The 22096-nt window shown below is 40.7% G+C and overlaps 1 long non-coding RNA gene across 1 annotated transcript in view; it reads right to left on the minus strand.

Annotated features, from left to right (window-relative positions):
• The window catches only part of LOC141905839 (uncharacterized), a 142906-nt gene that overhangs the window by 73764 nt on the left and 47046 nt on the right, over nucleotides 1–22096 (minus strand). The window lies entirely within an intron of this gene.

The raw sequence follows: 22096 nt of genomic DNA on the forward strand, positions 1-22096 counted from the left end.
GACCGAGGAAATGAAGATGTCACAATTTATAGAGCAAAATGAAAATATTACAATTTATATAGAGATGTAATGCATGCGATTATCTCTGCCCAGTCGGGGATTCGAATCTTAATTTTCAGGTTCATTCGGATGTCAGAATCGAATCTCAGTCCGACGATGATGGATATAAACCAAAATCGATCAACAGAATTGGACGGACCAGATACGGATAGAAAAGAACGAACTACATATGAATACCATATCTTCTTTCTCTAGCCGAAACCCGGGCGATGGCAATCAGCCTCAACAACCTCTCCAGGAAGTCTCATTGAGATAGAGAAAATAAGAGGGTCGGCGTACAGATCACAGGTAGAATCTTGTTCTAAATACGAGACAATCTTTCCACAGTCGTTGAAATTTTTCCTATTCGTTCAACGATCCTTGCAGAGTAGTCTGATTACTCCAAGACCGATCTCACCCACGATTCGCGCCGATAAAGATATACTAGAAAACATCCACAAGAAACCCCGAAATGTTACATCGCATATTTGTACATTTTTTTCCACAACGCTAGTTCGTATATGATATATGTTATCATATTACGATTCACACGATGTTGCCTAGGCAAGCAGCAGGTTGGTGGCTGTGAATCCAAACAATATTTATACATGGCATCATATAGTATACGGTATGTCAGCAGGTGATGCTTTTATACACGAAAAAACTCAACTCATTGCAATAAACTGCTGTACACGCATACATTCACCTATACGAGATATGAGACATCATTAAATTATGTTCTATTTATCGGGTCAATTATAGCGTTCTTGTCAGGATAATGCACTGGCAGATGCAATGCAAGAGGGTGTTGTAATTTGGTGGAAAAAAATGTTTCAGTCGACCGTTGAGTCTGACCATGGACACTTTTAGAGTCCATGGTCTGACACAGTCTAGGCAGGCTACAATTGAATGTATTTTGGTTTAGGAATAGCAATATTTTGGATTGCAAACTCTCGACACCAGCGTTAACAGATGACGCTAGTCCGGAATAGGTTTCTCTATACCTGGGTTAACAGATCATACATTAGTCCGGAATAGGTTTCTCTATACCTGGGTTAACAGATCATACATTAGTCCGGAATAGGTTTCTCTATACCTGGGTTAACAGATGACGCTAGTCCGGAATAGGTTTCTCTATACCTGGGTTAACAGATGACGCTAGTCCGGAATAGGTTTCTCTATACCTGGGTTAACAGATCATACATTAGTCCGGAATAGGTTTCTCTATACCTGGGTTAACAGATCATACGCTAGTCCGGAATAGGTTTCTCTATACCTGGGTTAACAGATGACACTAGTCCGGAATAGGTTTCTCTATACCTGGGTTAACAGATCATACATTAGTCCGGAATAGGTTTCTCTATACCTGGGTTAACAGATCATACATTAGTCCGGAATAGGTTTCTCTATACCTGGGTTAACAGATAATACGTTAGTCTGGATTAGGTAGAGCCCAAAAACTTCAGTAGAGCGTATTCCAGTCAAAACTAACACACCAGAAGAGTATTCCTGAATCCTGCCCTAGGTATCCAATGTCTGCGGGTTTTATTATAGGGCATTTTCGAGAATATATATTATCTTTTCCTCCCGGGAGTCGTTCCCCTTTGCAGTGCATTCCTAACATAGCTCGCCGCGCATATTTGGAGAAAGTTGAGGGTCTATCCATCCCACGTGTAACGTAATTACATCTCTTGAAAATATTCCCAGGCCGGTGATCCGGTATCTGTCCATAAAACAGTGCTTCAACTATTCTAATAATATAAATCGCTCGATATTACTGACTGAGTATATATACTGTATATACTCAGTAATATATATATATAAAGGGTATTTCAGATTACAGGTGAGATACTGACGTGGCTCCTGCAGGGTGAATTAAATATTTCAAACTCAGTAATATATATATATAAAGGGTATTTCAGATTACAGGTGAGATACTGACGTGGCTCCTGCAGGGTGAATTAAATATTTCAAACTCAGTAATATATATATATAAAGGGTATTTCAGATTACAGGTGAGATACTGACGTGGCTCCTGCAGGGTGAATTAAATATTTCAATCCGGACAACCGATCGATATACAAAATTATATACAAAATTTCAATACTTTAAAGCATTTCAAGGGTCAGGCCACCTGACCAATTCCAGGTACTCAGTATACCAGTATACTAGCTATAAGAGGTATATACACATTCCCAGTGCATGAGGGTACTCATTCAGAGGTGATGTTAGACGACATTATTCGATGTATACATAAAATTTCTCAAATATCAAGATGGCCTCCATTCCGTTTTCGAAGTTCTAAATGAACTATGCTGTCAGTCCGTTCTTATTTGGCCTGTGCCTGGAACAGAACAAATCAATGCTGAGCATTCACATATACTTTTTAAATCCAGCTATTATAACATCCGCCCTCGACAGGCATTCCAACCTGGCACTGCTAGTCTGCCAGGGCATGGACCATGCCTGATCAGCAGAACAGGCAACGGGCAATCTGATTGGCGCAGCACGTTTTTGTGCGGCTAACCAGTGCATGTACCTGCTGATTGAAGCCGGGATCACACTATCGTTTCAAAACTGTTAGAACTGGTCCAAGCCAAATTTAAGCATAGGTCAAATTATTGCGTGTGAATCGCAACTGGAAATAACTCACTTTGCTTTGTTGAAGCATTAGTTTGTATAGAGTGAGTGCACCTAAATTAGGCACGGCCAAATTTGACACGCATCTGATCCGGGCCAAATCGTCTCCATGTGATCGTGGCCGTAGAGATGCCTATGAACGCACGGAATTGATTTGATCAACATTGGTCCGTAACAGGTATGAGAGGCCAAATTGAGATTAACAATGTGGCTATATACATGTACGGTAATGTATTCTCAGGAATACATCACCGCAAAATACCAATTATCTATCAAAATGAATTCCCAGGGTATTTGCCAGTCCTAGTAGCCAGGGAGTATGTACACTATTCGAATCAGTTTCTCCAGCAACATCGTTAAATGGTATGAGTCCATATGGAAGAACTTTCATTGTACGATCAATCAGGAGGAGTCAACACATTTATAAAAATTCCAAACACATCGCTCACCGCCGAAAAGTATATATATATATATATATATATATATATATATATATATATATATATATATACGTATGTGAGGCCATTTTTGATAAGCGTCTGCGCGCTAATCTGCCATATCCGGCGTACCTCGTTGGAGGCAGCAGCGGCGCGCGATCGCGAACACTGGGGAAATTATAAACTGACGTTTGAAAGAGTGAAGTCAATTTCTCGAAAACGTGACCGCAGTTGCGCGTTAGGTTAACACAAGAGTTTACCAGTCGTAAAGCTTCGAATTCAAATAAAACCATCAGTCGCGTCGAATAAATAAATACCCACCGGTCGCTACCGGCAGCCGCGCAGGCGCTCGATAGATTATCGAAATTGTTGCCGGGTTTTCCAGACGTGCATCGATTTGAATTCGCTGTAAAACCTCAGTGAAACCTCAGAAGGGGCTCAGTAAAGGCTCAGTGAAACCTCAGAAGAGGCTCAGTAAAGGCTCAGTGAAACCTCACAAGAGGCTCAGTAAAGGCTCAGTGAAACCTCAGAAGAGGCTCAGTTAAGGCTCAGTGAAACCTCAGTAAAACCTCGGGAAAGGCTTAGTAAAACACCAGTAAAACCTCAGTAAAGCCTCAGTAAAGGCTCAGTAAAACCTCAGTAAAGGCTCCATAAAGCCTCAATGAAACCTCAGTGCAGTAGAGCCTCAGTAAAGGTCAGTAAAACCTCAGTAAAGCCTCAGTAAAGGTCAGTAAAACCTCAGTAAAGCCTCAGTAAAGCATCAGTAAAGGCTCAGTAAAACCTCAGTAAAGCATCAGTAAAAACCTCAGTAAAGCACATTAGTGAATCTAGATTCACACATTGATTATTATTACACATACATATATCGTGATCACATGCTCAACAAGATTCAAGCTTAAAAAGGTCAAATTTTGTCGTTAGCATCAAGGCAATTCCGCATCTTTGTAATGTTATCTGCTTGTCGAGAATTTTGAAGATTGAGGCTTCATCATATAAACTTTTTACCTTTTTACTTGCTTGAGAAGTAAAGATATCAAAAGATAATGACTTTTTGCAAACGTGCAAAACGTCATGACCTGAAATGAACTACATTACGAAAAATGGAGGCAAGTTTTTGAATCGCCGCCTTTGCTTCAATGTCAAAAGCGTCCTCAAGGGTAAACTTGTATCTCTGTGGTCGCACAATAAGGTACAATTAGACTAGATGTCGCTAGCTGCCAGGGAAAGAGTGAGTGAGAGGGTTTCATTGACAACCTGAACAAACATTGTTGAAAACTTGAGTGAAGGGTAGCGAACAGGGTCATTATTGGGCCAGTGCGTTCGCTTTTTTTTTGGAAATGTCAATACGGCATAACAACGGAAAATATCTGACCTGCATGTTTATGGGCATAGAATTTTTAGAAATATATTTCTATACTAAAAAATTATATGGAGGTTTTCTTTACCCGAACGGGAACGAATTTCCGATATTGAACAAAATCTCCAATTTCTGATGAAAATCCCCTGTTCTGTTCCCGTCGGGTATGGCCGGTTTGTAAAAGATAAACGAATAAAATACAAGGTATAATCTTCCAAACCAAATCAAGCGCACGACTTTTACTACAATTCAATTTTCCATCTTAAATCCTCACGTAACGAGGTTTGCCGATGCTAAAATTTGGTCTACGGTTCAAATCATTCCAGACGAGGAAGTGAGTAACTTTTTTCTCGCCCGGAAATTGCGAATAAACCATAAGCAGTAAGTTTCGATATCGAATTACTTGTTTAATGTTGTTTAATGGCGTGTTTAATGTTGCCTAAAATGTCACGATAAACGAAGAAATGTGAGCAGGTCGGTGTTTTTTTTATCACCATTGTAGTAAACCCCGCAACAACAGGGTTCAAATGAAGAAAAAATACTTACGATAAGGAATGAAATGTACGTACTGCATATTGAATTGAACAGCGCTGTAGCGCGACACTGCCCGTTGTTTTAACCTTTTGACTGAGAGTTAAAACATAATTGACGCTATTATATCCCGGTAGATTTCTCAAATATGATCATATTTCATGAAGCTATTTCCTCAGTTAATACGAAGCATTTTTCCATACGACATAAATTAAGAAAATTCATATAGCTATGGGGAAGATCTGGAACCAGTTGTACGGGTATGAGGGTGAACGTTGGAAGCGTGAGTTATATGAAAGACAATATTTCTCAAGTCAAATATGCCGCTGTGGACTTATCACCATCGACAACAGTAGAACAGAATCATGCGGCAAGCAATGTTAGTCATACGACAGTGCAAACCCATTTGAACTAACAACTAAACTAGTCCTATATCTAAGACCATGCGGGACACAAACCTAAAAAACGGAAAATGCGGTTTTAGCTCCTTATAGTTCTCTCCAATTTTGAATCAATAGATTAGATGGCCGGTTCATTCGCTTGCCAATTCAGGCTGGATAGAAAATTATCGCTCATCAGAACAGGATATTTCCAATTACGTACTTCGATTTTAACCAAATATTCTGTAAATATTCTCAATTTTGTACTCTTTCAAATTCTAAGCCTACATTCCTTACACCTGTCGATAGGTTTTTAAACTTATTATCTGTTCTCAAAGTGTAACTATTCTACCATTCTAAGTCCTGTTTCGTTCCCGGCAGGTGTGGTGGGTTTTCACCTCACCCGATCATAGGCATTCTAAGTGGACCGTTAAATAACTTTTTCACCAAGTGTAGTACTTAAGTCGTTATCTTAATCTCGATAATCTTAAATTTCAGTCGGAAATTGAGTTCTAAGAATGGAATGGGCAAAGTCTGGAAAAATAGCCTGCGGACTGTTGCTGCGAGTCGATCGAACTGCGACAAGGTCAAACATCTGATTTGCTCATTAATCACTATCAATCAACAAAATCCGTTTCGAAATCTACCTATTTCACATTCCCATTACTAAGATAAAAATAATTTTCTTCTACTTGATTCATTTCCGTTCTTTCTGCTTTTTTGCCGCCGGGGTCGGGTCCCATTCGAAAAAATGGCTCCGACGACGACGAAATCTCGGCGGCATTGTTCTCGCGGCAGGAAATACCGAATATCCGAACGTCGGCTGTTTAATCATCGCTAAAATGAAAATTGGATGTTATTGTTATCGCGAGATTGGTAGCCGCGTCCGGGTCACACTTTTCACCGACTGAGCGTTGGTCGAGCGAATGACGAAGAACAAAGCTACTCGCGAAAAAATCGACGTCGTTCCTTTCTTCGAATCTGTAGATCTACGAAAATCACGGGTCGTTCAAATAATGACGAGGACTTCTTTGTCCGTCGTCGAATACGGTGATTATCGTTTCGATAATGGTCACCGAGTAAGACCATTTGGCCGTCAGGGGTGACCGGCCTAGGGTGACGGGGACTTTGAAGCTAAAGAAATCGTTCGGCTTCTAAAGATTCAGATTTCCGGCCATAGTAATGGTCACCTTCTGTCAGACGCGGTCACTCATTCTTTACACAGGGAAAAAAGATCTCAAAAAGATTGTTACTACTGATTGAAAACCGGTCGGACCAACAAGCGAAAGACGCCCACAGTATTCTATCCAGGGGGGAGGTGGAAGGGAATTATACGGTAAGGGGTCAATTTATTTCTATAGCCTATAGATCGACCGGGTCAATCCTGAATCTACTTGTAACAAATACGCTGAGTTTTTGCGCAGTTATTGTCCGGCCGTGTGTTAAGAAAATCAAAAAAAGTGAACGAAAAATTCCAACGGTGATGAACGAATAACAAAAAACAATGTTTCTCAAAAAGCTTTTCAGTGAGGGCTTGTATGAATGAAAGAATGAATGAATAGAAAAAAAGAAATACGCTAGCTACATCCCACGTCCTTTCATACAAAAACAGCTACGATGTCTGGTCGCAAGATTTTAGCACTCGGTTTCGAAAGACATTTCGTTAATTAGTTCTTTTCAATTCTATCGGTTTTCAAAGGTGAGAAATATCGCGCCGCGACAGCTTCAAAGAATCTCCAGATCAAGAGATGTATTTCCTCCCGAGGAAATCGAGCGACTCGCTCATAAAAGTATTTCGTTACAATTAAAATAATCAAGAATATTGGCAAAAATTGTGGTAGAAAAATGGACGTATTGGTTATCGTAGACAAAAAGTGACTGTCTAGCTTCATAAGATCTTTCACTTCACATCCTAATCACATCCTTGTTTTGATTTATACATGTACAAGCCATAGGCGACGGTTCTCACAGGATCAGATGCGAACTTCAAAATTACCATGCGTTTGTTCCGATTGCATTTTGGATATGTTGTATCTAGGGCCAATAGTTGAAATTTGTCAAGGCAACTTTTTGAATTTCGACCCCATTCCTCAGTTATGAAGTCATCCTCAAGGTCATGTCACTGAAAAACAGTTTTAATGCCTAGTTCTGCCGCTAGGTGGCTTACTGACTGACTGACTGCCTGACTGCCTGTGTGCCAGCCTGCCAGCCAGCCAGCCTGCCTGCCAGCCAGCCAGACAGACAGGGAAACAGACTGATAGGGAAACAGACAGACAGATAGATAGAAACAGACAGACAGACGGATAGATAGAAACAGACAGACAGATAGATAGAAATAGACAGACAGACGGACGGACGGACGGACGGACGAACGGACGGACATGCCATATCGTATCTTTGAGTATGCTGTTATTTGAAAGACTCTGGGGTTTTTCTTGTCACAACCGCATTTGAATTACATCTTAAGCTACAATAAATATCACTTGTAGGCAACCTTTCTAAGCCCACTGGCATTAAGATGACTGTTTTAAGAAGTGAAAATGATTCAAGTCAAATATTAGTACGAGCATCCTAAAAACTTGTTAACTTCATCATTATCCATCTATCTAATGACCCTCGTGCTGAGGGTACCCTTGAGGGATCAAATCGAAGAACAGCTATATTACTAAGTAGCTACTGGCCCATAGAAATCCACAATCAATCTGGTCATGATTTGATAATACCGTAAGACTGGAAGTGATTTGTAGAAATACCGGGCCCCATCCCTAGGACACTACTGGTAGTCAAAGTTAAGTTTAAGTTAGTTTATCAGGTGTTCGACACTGTCCAATAACTACTCCCTCTGAAATCTTAGAGATAAATCTGAATTGCAAACGGTATTCAAAACCACCAGTTACTCAAGCTAATCACGAATGGATTTGGATAAGCGCGAATCGAATTAAGACGGATTAAGTGACCATTGCTCATTTGCCCCACCCCATCCCGCCTACTAAAGGGTTAATTCAGTTTAACAACTCGATTAACGCGATCAATCGCACGTCGTTAACTGCGGTCATGTACGTATCGAAATGAAAATACGATTACCAAAGTTAGATATAATGCGAAGACGAGAGCGTCGCGGCATTCGCGGTGTAGTTTAGAAGAGTTTCAGTGACGTCATTCGGTCGGCGCTTCTCTTCGGTTAGCTATGCAAATCCGACTCAATCAAACAATCGACAGAGAAAACAAAAGATTTAACGAAAATGCGATTAATTTTGGACGACGGGCGACGGCTGATTACGCGATGTAATTAATCTTGATTAGTTGAAGAGCTTTCGAGAGGGTGAGCCGAATGATGACAGAGAGAGAGAGAAAGAGAGAGGAGAGAGAGAACTGATTAATATCATTATAGATAGTGCAGTTTGTGTCCGGTAAATAAGAGCCACTGAGCTCACTTGCCAGAAGTAGTTTTGATTTCAGGGACATAGTCGTTGTATGAAAGTTAGCGCTGGAGGCGTAGACAACGAACGCCTGAATCTAATAACATTCGAATGCATCTAAGCTCGCTTGGTCAGGAGCTAAGTGAAGTCATAATCATACATATTTAAGTCGGCCATTTTGGATGATATCATGACCTAGTTTGGTCATGTTATGATAGACCATTCCATTTCACATTCTCATGTGAAAAATGAAAGCTCCGCATTGAATATCATATCGGTCTATAGCCGAACATTTTGCATTTTCAGAATCCAATATGGTCATCAATCGGCCATCTTAGATCTGAATACCATAAATATCAAACTCATCCCAGATTTTATGGTCATACAAAATATATCCGAACATGATGTGGTCTGTAGAGTGTTCACAAGAAACCTGATTCGAGCACTGATGCCAGACCACCACTAAGACCCAGGGGTGCAGCATAAAAAACGAATCAAATTCAAACTTAAAACTGCAGCCATTTGACCACAATGGTTTTTTTTGTTGGCTTGTTTCACCTATAGGGTGAGATCCTGTGGAACTGAGTCTAGTCGTAACTTCAATCCAGAAGAGGGAGAGGGGAGATAATTTGATTTACCGGTTAATGTCGAGTGACTCAAGAGGAAATGAGGAATTACGAAATATAAACAATTCATTGACGATGGTAAGACCCATTACAGGATCCACCTGGGTTGGTTGATAGCAGACATAAACATATCAGCATGAACTTCCTCACTGGTAGGCTATAGGCTAGTTCACTAATTTCCTCACAGAGGGAGATACCTTCCAAATAAAGGCCGATGATGTTTTGTACTTCATTTTGTTTTTTGATTTTCTTTTACTAAATCTAATGCCCCCTCGTAATCATTCCGATTTTAAACTATGCTAAAAAAACATTCCCACGTTTATCTAGGACCAAAATTGTCATGTCGACATTAAACACCCCACCCAACAACCTTCAACCGATTTATATAGTTATCTAGATGAAGCACGAGGGGAGGGGGCGATTTAGGAATAATAATCTTACGTCGAACGTCGTTTTCGAATCATCAGACGCGGTAGCGGACGTGTTTCGCGCAATGAATTTAACACCGGCGACGATGTTTTATAGATTTGTATTGGATAGATTACGTTTTGCCGCTTGACGACGATTTTTTCGCACCGATGGCATCCGATGCCACTACGCGCCGCGGAGCCTGCTACGAAGATCCACGACTATCCGCCATCGTCGTCGTCGTGCTGACGATGATTATGTAAACATCAGTCAGTTGCCGTACCCTACGGGCAAAACTTGCTCTAAATTGATAGCTTTCAAGCCTTAATGATAAGGTGTCATGCCACAATAAACTGATTTGATTTGCAACTCCGAGAGCATGGCTAATGACTTCACATTCAAAAACTATCGCTTTGGATTTTTTGCCGGCTTTTGTAAAAATCTAACGACTAGTTACCATAGCGACTAATTCAAAGAAAAATTTTACTGGCTATACAAAGAGAATATACTGTCATGATTTTACGATTTATCCTGAAATTTTACGGCGTTACAGCCGTGATCATACAAGCGTTTTTTGGCCCGCACCAAACAAATTTGGCCCGGAACAACTGTTCACAAGGGCGCCAAATGGTTTGTTGGGTGACCAAAAGTCTCGAACCAGGCCTGAGCCAAATTTTTGCAAGGGACAACTTGTTCCGATTAAATTGCAACCGGTTACAAAAATGACCCACTTCGCTTCGTTTATGCATTGTTTAAGTGGTTTACATGTGAACGTGCCCTCTAATTAGGCATGGGCTAAATTTGGCTCGGGCCTTGATTCATACCAATTCGGCCCGGGCTAAATCATCTCTGTGTGATCGCGGCTTGTATTTAGATCATTATTAGTTGTTTTGTTCATCGCACCAGCTAACTCTGTGTAGCATTGATAAACTGATCCTTAGAAATGATGCCATTAGCCCGTTGTTCAAATATTGCTCAAGACAATATTCAATGAAGTAAGGCAAGCCGTTGATATTTTAGAGCTGTGTGTGACTCTGATGATCTGAAAACTGGTTTATGTTTGACTGTGACCAACGCAATGGATATCGACACAACCGACATATTGGCAACTGGGTAAGCTTGTGATAAGCTGCAATCACACGCAGACGATTTAGCCCGGGTTGATTTGGCCCAGGTCAGACCCCAGTCAAATTTGGCCCGTGCTTAATAAGAGATCGCGTGCACAAGTGAACTACTTACTTGATACTAAACAATGTTATCACTAAGCGAGTACAGTCACTTCCGGTGCTAAAACTTGGCACAGGCCTGGGCCGACGTATTTGGTCAGGCCGGATTTGGCACGTACTAACAGCCACAGACCTATTAGCACCAGTGTGAATGGTTGGTCAGGATCAAATTTGGTACAGATCAAAAATGCTCTTGTGGTCGCAGCTTAAGGTGTGCTAGTCACAGTTACAAGGGGGCCTGAAAGTCTTCCGGATACAGCGACTCAAAGTTTCAAGTCGAATTCAAGTTCTTTCTCAAGAGTTCGGCTACGACGTTAACTGACGGAAGCGAGCGCACGGATTCTAACCAATCAGCTTCATTCAGAATATGCGATCGGGGAAGTTGAAGAAATACTTGCCGATTAGATTAAGTTCAATTACATAAATGACACTTTATTTCCGACGTACAGAATTCTTTAAAATCAAACTGAAGTATGTTATGAAATGAAAAGCAAAAAAACTTTTCGAACTCATAAAAACGAGAACCTGCTGAAGAGCGGGAAATTTCTCGACACAATCTGGTCGAAGAACACTTCTCGGTCGAATCAAAACTGCGTCTTCAATTTGAAATTCAAATCGCGAGAATTGAAGAATTTACCGAATGAAATCATATTGAATTAATGAACGCATCTGAACGCACGTTCTCGTGAATCTTTTACGCAGACGGCAATGCATAACTTACGACACCTCAACGAACGATGGCTATTAATCTCATCTGCAAATTTTTTTAGATTCACGAAATTTTTACCGAAAATAGCTTAGAAGCATTTTATGAGTAAGATCAGGCTATCATCATGGACAAACTCACACGAGCGTTTTTAGCCTGTGTCAAATTTGGCCCGGAAGAACTGTTCACACAGGTGCCAATGGGGAAATTTGGCACAATAAAAAATGTCGGAGCAGGCCAGAGCCAAATTCTGGCACAGGTCAAATCATTGCGAGTGAATTGCAACTGGTTCCGGAAGTGACTAACATCGCTTTGTTTAAGCATTGTTTAGTATCGAGCCAGTGGTTTACATGTGAACACGCACTCCAATTAGGCATGGGCCAAATTTGACTCAGACCTGATCCATGTCAATTTGGCCCGGGCCAAATCATCTCCATCTGATCGCGGCTATAAAATGCCAATAGATTCCTAGTCTTTAATATGAGAAAACAAATGATTGGTACAAAATCTGCAAAAGGATTAATCAATTCGTCTCGAAATTACATCTGCTTAGTGCTTAGAAGAAATTCTGTACAAATTCGAGAAATGTAGACATGAGATGAAAAAAATAGGAATTGGCGCATATATATCACAGAAGAATGAAAATGTGTTCCCAGAATTAATCACAACTTCTGTTGCCTTGGTTGTCTTAAATTGCTTTTGAAATATATTGAAAATGACATAGCCGGAAGCCCATCAACGATATGAGTTTTGCGAGTGAAATTCTTGCAACAAGTTTTGCTTCTCCCAGTCAACACAGATCTAATTAAAAAGCCAAGAAATGTCATTTCGTCTATTCCTACATATTTCAGGGAGTGCCTGCCTTGTCGACATCCTGTCCCTTACTCTCCTATTATGAACGTTGTTCCGATGCGCCACAAGTGTAAGTCATAATTCGTTCATTTTCATTATCTTTAGGTTCCAGAATCTGAAATTGTTCTCTTTTTTTTTTTTATAGTTTTCATTAACAAATGATTTCAAGGGCAGGTCTAGGATTCTTTGAAAGACCAGCAAATTGAAAAAGGAAATTAATTTGAAAAGGGTAGAATGCACGGGCTGCTAGCAAAGCATTGGTGGGGGCTTTGAAGGCCCTACTATAGAAATTCGAAGATCAAAAAGGCATTTTCTGGCCATTAACGGACCATACTTGATTTATCTTTTTTTTCAGACTTTTTGTTAGGAATATTCGAATTTTAAAGGGGTTCACTAGGGTCCACCCCCTAAATCTGCCCTTGAATTTCAATTCAAAAGTGACCCGAATAACTAGGCCTACTTATAGCGAACCTCGTGTTCTTCCTCGCTGGACAGTAATACCTCATCCTTGCTATACAGTAATACCTCAATTAGGTCAAACTGGACTGAAGCTGCCATTTACGATCTTAAACTATCAATACTTTAGACGGTGTGATCATTCGTTCTGTTGACAGTTATGTCCATTTTATGTATTTTTGATTAGAGGCGAATGTGTTAGTACATGGTTAGATCAAATCTCCTAGCAGCTGATGAGCTTGTTCTCGCCGATAGAACGGGTCTATATCACCATAAGGCGAGTTGTTTTCCATGCTCTCGACGGATAGGGACAATTTCCGATTAAGTAACATAAATTCATTATGTTTCTTGTTTTTTGCTATGCGGATTATACCTGATGACACAACTATGACCTAAAAGTGACATATCATAGTGTTCTTCCATTTCGTCTTAAAAAGTGACATTTCAAAGGAACATTCGATTACGAACTTTAAAGTCGTAAGAGGCACATAAGCGTGAATTTTGACTAAGCCACATTCACATGAGCTTCTTTTGCCTGGGCAACTGGTCGGAACTGACCGAGCCAAAGCAGGAGTAAAACTGTTGCATGCAAATTGTGACTGGTTCCGGAAGTGACTCATGTCGCTTTGTTTGAGCATTGTTTAGTATCAAGTGAATGGTTTAGGTGTTAACGCGCTCTCTAATTAGGCACGGGCCAAACTTGACTCTGGCCTGATCCGTGCCAATTTGGCCACGGCCAAATGGTCTCCGTGTGATCCCGGCTATTAAAGAAACATTTGATTCTGAACTTTTAAACGTCATAAGAGGCACATAAGTGTGAATTTTGATTTGGAATAACAACATTGACTCAGTTCTTCCCGTTAATTTGAGTAGTGGGTAGTTTTCCCGCAATAGGGACATCCAGTCGATCCGAAACATGAGCAGTTTTATTGACACATGACAGAACATCGTCAATACCCGCTTATGATAGCATAGATGGGTTACATTCGTCGGTATCATCACGGATGACCAGCTCGTCCAGTCGTGGTCAACGGCAGCTACTCTTGCGGGTAAGCAGCCGCGACAGATACCACACGAGGAGCTGAGCTGAGCTCGTGCATGTATATAGTATAAGTTACATAACCAGTCTTACTACTGGAAGACTCCGCACGTATTTTCAGCCCGAGTGATTTCAGTTGCTATTAACTATGTAACCCAATTACGGCGGGAAAGTAAGCGTGACAAGTAATTATTAATGAAGATGGTATCTTTTACCGCACGTTATCATTCATTATAGTATGATTCACTAGAACGCCATGCGCGTTAAGTACGAACTAGCTACATATACGCCGCATCTCCTACTAAACTCGATGAGTACCGCAAATCCGCGATTAGCGGCGGATTAAACGTTTCCGATTTTAAAAGCGTCTCGTCGTAAATTTTCAATAGGTTTACACGGTTGAAAGGTCGATCGAATCCATCACAATCGTCGTTGATTAAAATCGTTGTTTGCTCAGCGTAATGGTCGAAATGTTGGTTACATCTTCCGGCTCGGAAATGAAAGAACTAGCTCACCATAACATACAAATGTTTATCGAAATCATTAGAATTATCATATATCTAGCGACTTACTATATATTACAGTTTCTATAGAGAAGTGACTATCCATTCCGATTGAAGAAAATTTTCAAATTCAATTCCTTAATTTCCAAATTTAATTTCTAGCAAAACAATCCATAAATTAATAATAATCAGCTGAAATGGGCTCCATGAAATTTTGTCACCGAAGATAAAACTGGTTTAACTAACTGGCCCAAGTTGACACTGATACAAAATACATAAAACCGGACCCTAGGGTTCAAATGAAATCTGCTCCATGAAAAATTGGTACCAAGGTTGGTTTGGCAAAATTTGGCTCAGGCCGATCGATGCTTGCTTGGCTCGAACAAAGACGTTTAACCAAACACAGTTGAATTATTGCGTGAGAATTGCAACTGGTTCCGGAAGTGACTCAGTTAGCATTGTATAAGCATTGTTCAGTATTGAGTGACTTGTGACGTAAACACGCTCTCTTATCAGGCATGGGCCAAATTTGTCTCCGGCCTGATCCGGGCCAATTCAGACCTTGCCGAATATCAATGTGGGATCTCAGCTCAAAAATTATCTCTGAAAGCGGATCCTCTAGGGTTGAAGTTGAAAATGTGGTCATTAACCATCGACTCGGAACGAGGTTCAACTTCTGGGAAATGACCCACCAGGGGGGAAAAAGAAAGCCGAGTGAAAATTTTAATCGATCGAAAAATGAAATACGCAAATTGAGAACAAGCCGAACCCGATGCGTGGTGTACACAATGCGGAGAATACCGTTTGAGGTAGAGAGATCATTAATTATTCAAGCGTTGATGTCTGTAACCATGCGGCGGCTCCGCGATTACGCTGTTTTTTCCAGAATTCATCAAATAAAGCTTTAATAAATTTTCAATTAAGTCACGAAGCAGAAAAAACAATTCGAAATTGGATTCCCCTCGATGAAGAATTGATAATTAGGCTAAAGGTGATGGGCACGCGAGTTTCTCGTGTACCGAGCGTTCGACATGAGAAATATTTCAAATGTCTTCGTTCGGCGTTTACGTAATGACAGATGCCGCGACCCCGATTGCAACGTAGTTAAGATGAATAATTGATCGAAAACTAATCAATTTGGACCTCTGGTACAGAAAAAATCTTTGATCAATCGGAATATCGCACAAGGGGATTGCATTGGTAAATGGGGTGCTGGTTAGCTCAATAACTAAAAGTTGAATTTACCATATGGCTTAGATTAAAATTAGGGCAAACTCTTATCAACTTTTTAGCAACTGAAACCCGATAGATAACTTCAACTAACCAACTTTGGAGCAACTGGGCTCAGTTGTGACCTAACAATTACTGGAGTTAATTTGAAAACTTTTGAAAAATTCCACCCTAGTATGTTGAATTAGAGGCCTACCATCATAATGTATCTGACACACTGAAATGGTAACCAAAAAATACATTCTTCTTATATCTACAGTTGTTAGATTGGCTATAGAACTTAAAATGATCTAAAATGAACTAGCCCCTGGGGCCAGTTGCACAGCCGTGACTGAAGTCATTAGATTGGCTATAGAACTTAGTTGGTCTTAGACTGGTCTTAAGTCTAAGCCATGAGTATGCAACTAGCCCCTGATGTATAGAAAGGGTCTTCACAACTCACCATTAACAAGGAAGGTACTGGGGTCCTTTTGTTTGTAAAGTTATTCATTTTTTCAAATGATGGTTGAATGGATATATAAATCACTAATGATGTAGTCCCAAAATGTGCTGAAGAACCAAAAAATCTCCAGCAAATGCCCGATAAGGTCAATAGTTCTATCATTTTATACGCAATTCTTGAAAAGCCAACTGTATTTCTATGGAAAGTCAATAGTTTGGAAATGCAAGAGGATGTATATTGACAACTGGGATCTCAGGAACTGATGCTGCCAATCTCTTTGATTGTTGTCACTGAAAGTCACTAGTGCCATAGATCAGAGTGTAAAGATAGTCTAGTTAAAACCTAGCTTAACCTCAGTTTCAAAAACCTTTATTTGAAGTACAAGGATGAGAGAACACTGCACAGTACCATAATTTCACTATTTGCGGGCAACGACAAATTCATCGGCTATTTTCAATTACGTGGTAACCTTATAAAGCGGTTGATAGACGCCTCTTTTTTCAGTACGGTCCATAAAATCGTCTCCGGAGTATTCAACAACAAGGAAACACTCGACTGATAAAGCGAAGTCGTGTTCGCTGCCGGTATCCGCCATCAAAAAATACTATACCATTTCGCCACGAGGAAAAACCTCATGAATATAACATGCTCCGCACAATGAGAGTAGCCACGCATCGCGCAAACATTCCGCCACTGAATAGGCAATAATTTTCCTTTATAGCCACTTAAAATTTTACCTGACCGGACACTTAAACGCAACCGGCAGCGACGGCTGGCCAGCGGCGCTGCGATCCGGCACGCAGCGCTCCTGACAAAAATTACGCAATCAACATTGATGGTCGTTATAAATCAAATCCACCGCTCGGACCCGGCGCGCTATTACGTAGCTGTTTGTCATGACTGCCGGGTTGAGGATCGTTTTTTTTTCGCGATCGAGAAAAAGTGGAGAGTTTTATTGCCAGTGTCAAGTGCGCAGGCCAAAATTGATGGTATCGCCGCTGGCAATGCGACCGTATATCGTTAACCGTATAGACATTTAACCCGTTAAGGCCGGCAAAGGCAAACATTCCTCATTTTGATGTGAAAGCATGTGAAAATGAAAGATTTTTCTCACTTTGTTTTGTGACTTAAACCACGTTCACAGTAATGCCGAACTCAGGTCAACTAAGATCCGATTATAGGCTGTATTGCGCTAACAAGAAATTCAAGATGGCTGCCCTGGCGGCCATATCTAATGGCAAATGACCTCTAATTTGAATATGGGGTGGACATCTCAGTTGCCCAAATCCTCACACCAAGTTTCATTAAAATCCAGCAAGATATATAGGCGGTATCATACTTACAAGAAATTCAAGATGGCTGGCCCGACAGCATATTCATTGGCTGATAACCTCCATTTTCAAAAGGGGTTGACTTCTCACCTTAAACTAAGCTTAAGAAAAATCCGTCAAGAATTGCAGGCTGTACTGCGCTAACAAGGTCTCAAGTGCACGGCGGACACTGAGTAAAATATGATGATATAATGATCATGCAGAACCCCCTAGTTCAGCATAAACATTCCGAAATTAAAGGAAACCCCCCAATTAGAATGGAAAAAAACGTCCCCACTAAATAAACATCTCGTACAGTTTTCCGTTCTATAGCCTGGTTTTTTCTTCAATTCAGAATTATAACGGTAACCTGAATATGGAAACCCATAAACATTCCTATCAACTTTTACGGAATGAAACAATAAAACATAGTTGCAGACATTTCAAATGAAGAGGTGGAGGGTGACACAGCAGAAATGAGGCAGAATCGAAGTTACCAGAATGAAAGTTGATATCATTTAGTAAACAGTGAACAGGTTGAATGAGGATCGCACATTAAAAACTGCAAGAATGGGCGTAATTGATGATAATAGAATCAAAGTTGACACTGAATACCCAAATGCATCGGAGATGACCTTGGTTCAAAAGTATTCCACATTCATCAGCGCAATTTTCCCTGAAATGAAACCTTATCCACGTATAAAGAAAGGTTCAAAAATTATTTCCTGTCCAGACCGCTGCGAGAGGTTGCGTGAAACTATGAGCTTTTATTGTGCATACTGAAAGAAACTGGAAAACGATCTTTCTAACATTCAGAACCTGGCGTCTTGCGGCACTGTTTGTCTGAATAGTTTCCAGACATAGCCGGCTCACATTTCAGATGCAGCCCTTGGCATCCTGATTCGTAATAAATGGCCACCATTTCTATTCCAAACAGACTAAGTCAGCTAATGTATTTAAAAAAAAACCTGCACGCGCATTTTTTCCCCGGGTCTAATCCCGAATGGGATCGTAGTTAGTTACAAATGGATGGCCATTTTGCGTCGCGAAAATTCCGGCGTGGGACATTTTCGAAGCTATTTACGCATTATCGGCGGCCAGGAGGGAGAAACGTTAGTTAGCGACTCTCGGCTACGTCGCAATTTAAACATGGGACCTCATAGATCACGGCGCAGTTACCAGTTCCCGGTCCCTTTCTAGTTATCAATTTCAGCTTATTGGTGACAATGGCAACCGTCGGGAGTGAATGGAATTTCTGGCTGGGGGCCATTTATTAAGCAAGGGCTCCATCTCCGCAACTGGTTGACTGTTGTATGTATATGTATATGAGGAAATAATACGTCAAACTGGTTTTGTATTTGACAAGACATTTTTTCGAAAAACTCTTCCAACCAAATAAAGGATCAAATGACGTAACCGTACTCTTTGATGTGAGAAAAAGATACACTCACCAACTGGCGGTAGATAAGTAAACATTTAAAAAGTTTTAAAGGTTCAAACCTACTGAACAAATGATCAAAAGTGCCTGTCTTTTCGTTCGAATCTGATGGTCTGAAAATTCACTTTTTAGGAATTTCAATTTTGAGGATTAAAGTTTGTGTATTCAGTATAATATTCGTTCTAAGCCTTTGTCAATGTCAACTGATCTTTGAAATGCGTACGTCGAGCTTTTCCTTGAAAATCTCAAACGGGATTTCTATTCAATAGATTTCATTTTTAGAAGTTACTCATGAAAGTATAAGCCGAGTTATAGCGAACGGATTAAATGCATGAAAAAAGTATTAATAGATGATGAAGCAGCTGCTTCTTTAGATTCCTATGCTCCGAGTGAAAATAATCGATACAAGCTACCGAAAAGATGATACAAGATCAACCCATTTAATCGGTATTTATAGTCAAGTTTTCATTGATTGTGGTCAGCATTATGTAGTCAAAATCAGGGTCGGACCCAGAGTCCAATTTTGTATGCAGGTAAAAATTGACATTTCAGATTTTTGAACCCTTCTGAAAAGCTAGGGGATCGGACCCCTGAACCACCTCCTTGGGTTCGCCACTGCACAGTAGTTCTCCCTCTCAAAGATGAAATTGGTAGTCATCGTGGAAAAAGATAGAACCTGTTTCTATTGGCAGAATTAAGTGGACGATGAGATACATTTCATATTCAACTGTCTTCTGTACGATAACAATTTTATAGATTCCATCAGTGCCATCGAACGATATTTCGATATTTGCCCAATGTTTGAAACTCAGTGTAGCCTTTTCGGAAAATATATCGAAAGAATATAAAACCTTAGGCAAGATAACCTGCATAATAATCAAGCTTTCGTACTAACACTCACGTGGACCTTATATGATAAAACAAACAAAAATCATTTTGCTATCATTTATTTTGTTTATGTAGTGTAACTAATAAGCCCTATCATGGACTGGGTGCTCTTTGTGCGATGTCGCGTAAATAAACAAATAAATAATAAGTAGTAATAGTTGGTACCCAATTTTTGACTAATAGCGTTTTTTCGATATCGCAGGGAAGGAATAACATCTCCGCGGAGCGAGCTCTTTCATCAATGACACGACGTCTTCCTTAAGTTATCGCTCAAATTCTACTTAATTTCGGCGCCGCGATCGATATCTCCAACAGAAGGGTAAATGAACTCTCGCTATCGTACACCTCGCGATTGACGTGTACTGGATTTCCGGATTAAAACGCACTGAATCTTAAAATTAGCAGCAACAACGACGACGTAGCTGGTCGTGATCGACTATGTCGCCCGCGACGCCGGCACACCGACGAACCGGCCGGGCTCTCGTTTACGACGACGGGCAATCAAGACGAACAGGCGGATATGTTCAAGCGTGAACGTTTGCCACGGTCGACTGAACTCAGCTCGTGTGATCTCACGGAGGAAAATGGACAAACGGTACGTCGATAAACCCGGCCGTATTGACCGACGAAACCCGGCCGACCGAGCGAAATACTCGCGTCGGAAGAAATACACGACGACGTTTACGACTGATATCCGCTAAATGAGCAAATATATCGAAACTTACATACGCGTATGTATATCAGAGTAAATGAGATAGTTTGCGGGGCCAGCCACCTGTCTCAGTTCAGTGTGTATTTGATGTGGCATCCGCGACCCTGCGTCAAGTTGGACTGTCACAGCTTTAAGTCCAGTCTACAGGGATGGATCCTGTGCAAGGGATGCACACCTCATCAAAAATGTCATTTTGCGGTAAAGTATTACGGCAAAATGAAGAATATGAAGAACATTAAATTAACTTTTGTAAAAATCCATCAAGAAAATTTCTAAGGCCAGTCTACAGGGGTGAACCCAAGGGTAGGGTGTAGGCGGTACACCCGGAAATATTAGGGGAAAATGAATGATACCTTAAAAGTTTGAATTCACAATATGCCTTATTGTAGGAACGGATTTATTGATATTGATCGAGCGCGAAATTAATTTTGAACCGCAAATTACCAGCAGAATACTGTTTATTCTGGATGGAGTGAGGGATGTAAACTACTATCGATGAACAGAAATTCTGTTTTACAAACCGATGAACCGAATGAATGTCGCAAAGCTGAATTAAAGAATCCATTCAATCATTTCATATATACTTATATATATATGAATCAGCCAATGAGAAGATGGCACCAGTACCGCGCGGAAGGTATTTATTATTCCGCGTACACACACTGTCAGCTGATATTTACATGATATGGAGATGAGATTATTTCGAATTACCTAAACGCGCGAGATTTGCTGATGTCTTTTAGAAATTTGCAACATTGAATGCGTATCTTGAGGGCTATTAATTTGTACAGATCGTGCGGTTTGACCTGACAGCCCGACACGGCCTAGCAATGAGCGTGACAGTACGAATGATGAATGAGGAAGAAGAGAGACGTACAGCGCGCGCGGAGATGAGAGTCGAGGAGAGGGAAGAGACCTGTAGGAGAGGGTTACGACGAGGGACAGAGAGGGGACGCCGTAAAAATGAGGGAAAAGAAGAGAGTCTGAAAAGAGGGGGCTTAATCGCGATAGGTTGGTAGGAGATAAACAATAAAGAAGGTGGGTACCGATCTCCAGGATGTGGAAAGAGGAAATAGGGGTTCACAATCTTTATCAATAGGTGTACAGCCACAAAGACAACCCCGTACCACTGGCTATCCCACCAGATAGTGTAGTCCCTTGCCGGTTCAGGCTTAGAAACATATACATAGACCCTTCCAACAGAAAAGGTAAAAAGGGCTTTTCTGGCTCTTATCAGGGTTCATTTGGATTCATTTTTCTTCTTTTCAAAGTTTACTTTGCAAAAGAAAATTTCCAAGAGATTTTCGAGAGCATATTTGAATTTTGAAAGGGGTGGACCGGTATACCCACCTAAATCCACGCTCGATAAAGAATTTAAACAGAACACATCCCTAGATGAAATCAGATCGATCTTTAGGGTTCCCGTATTGCATGGTTTTTTATGCATCCTTTACAGA

The sequence above is a fragment of the Tubulanus polymorphus genome, chromosome 5 (assembly GCF_964204645.1).
Source record: "Tubulanus polymorphus chromosome 5, tnTubPoly1.2, whole genome shotgun sequence".
Classification (NCBI taxonomy): Eukaryota; Metazoa; Nemertea; class Palaeonemertea; order Tubulaniformes; family Tubulanidae; genus Tubulanus; species Tubulanus polymorphus.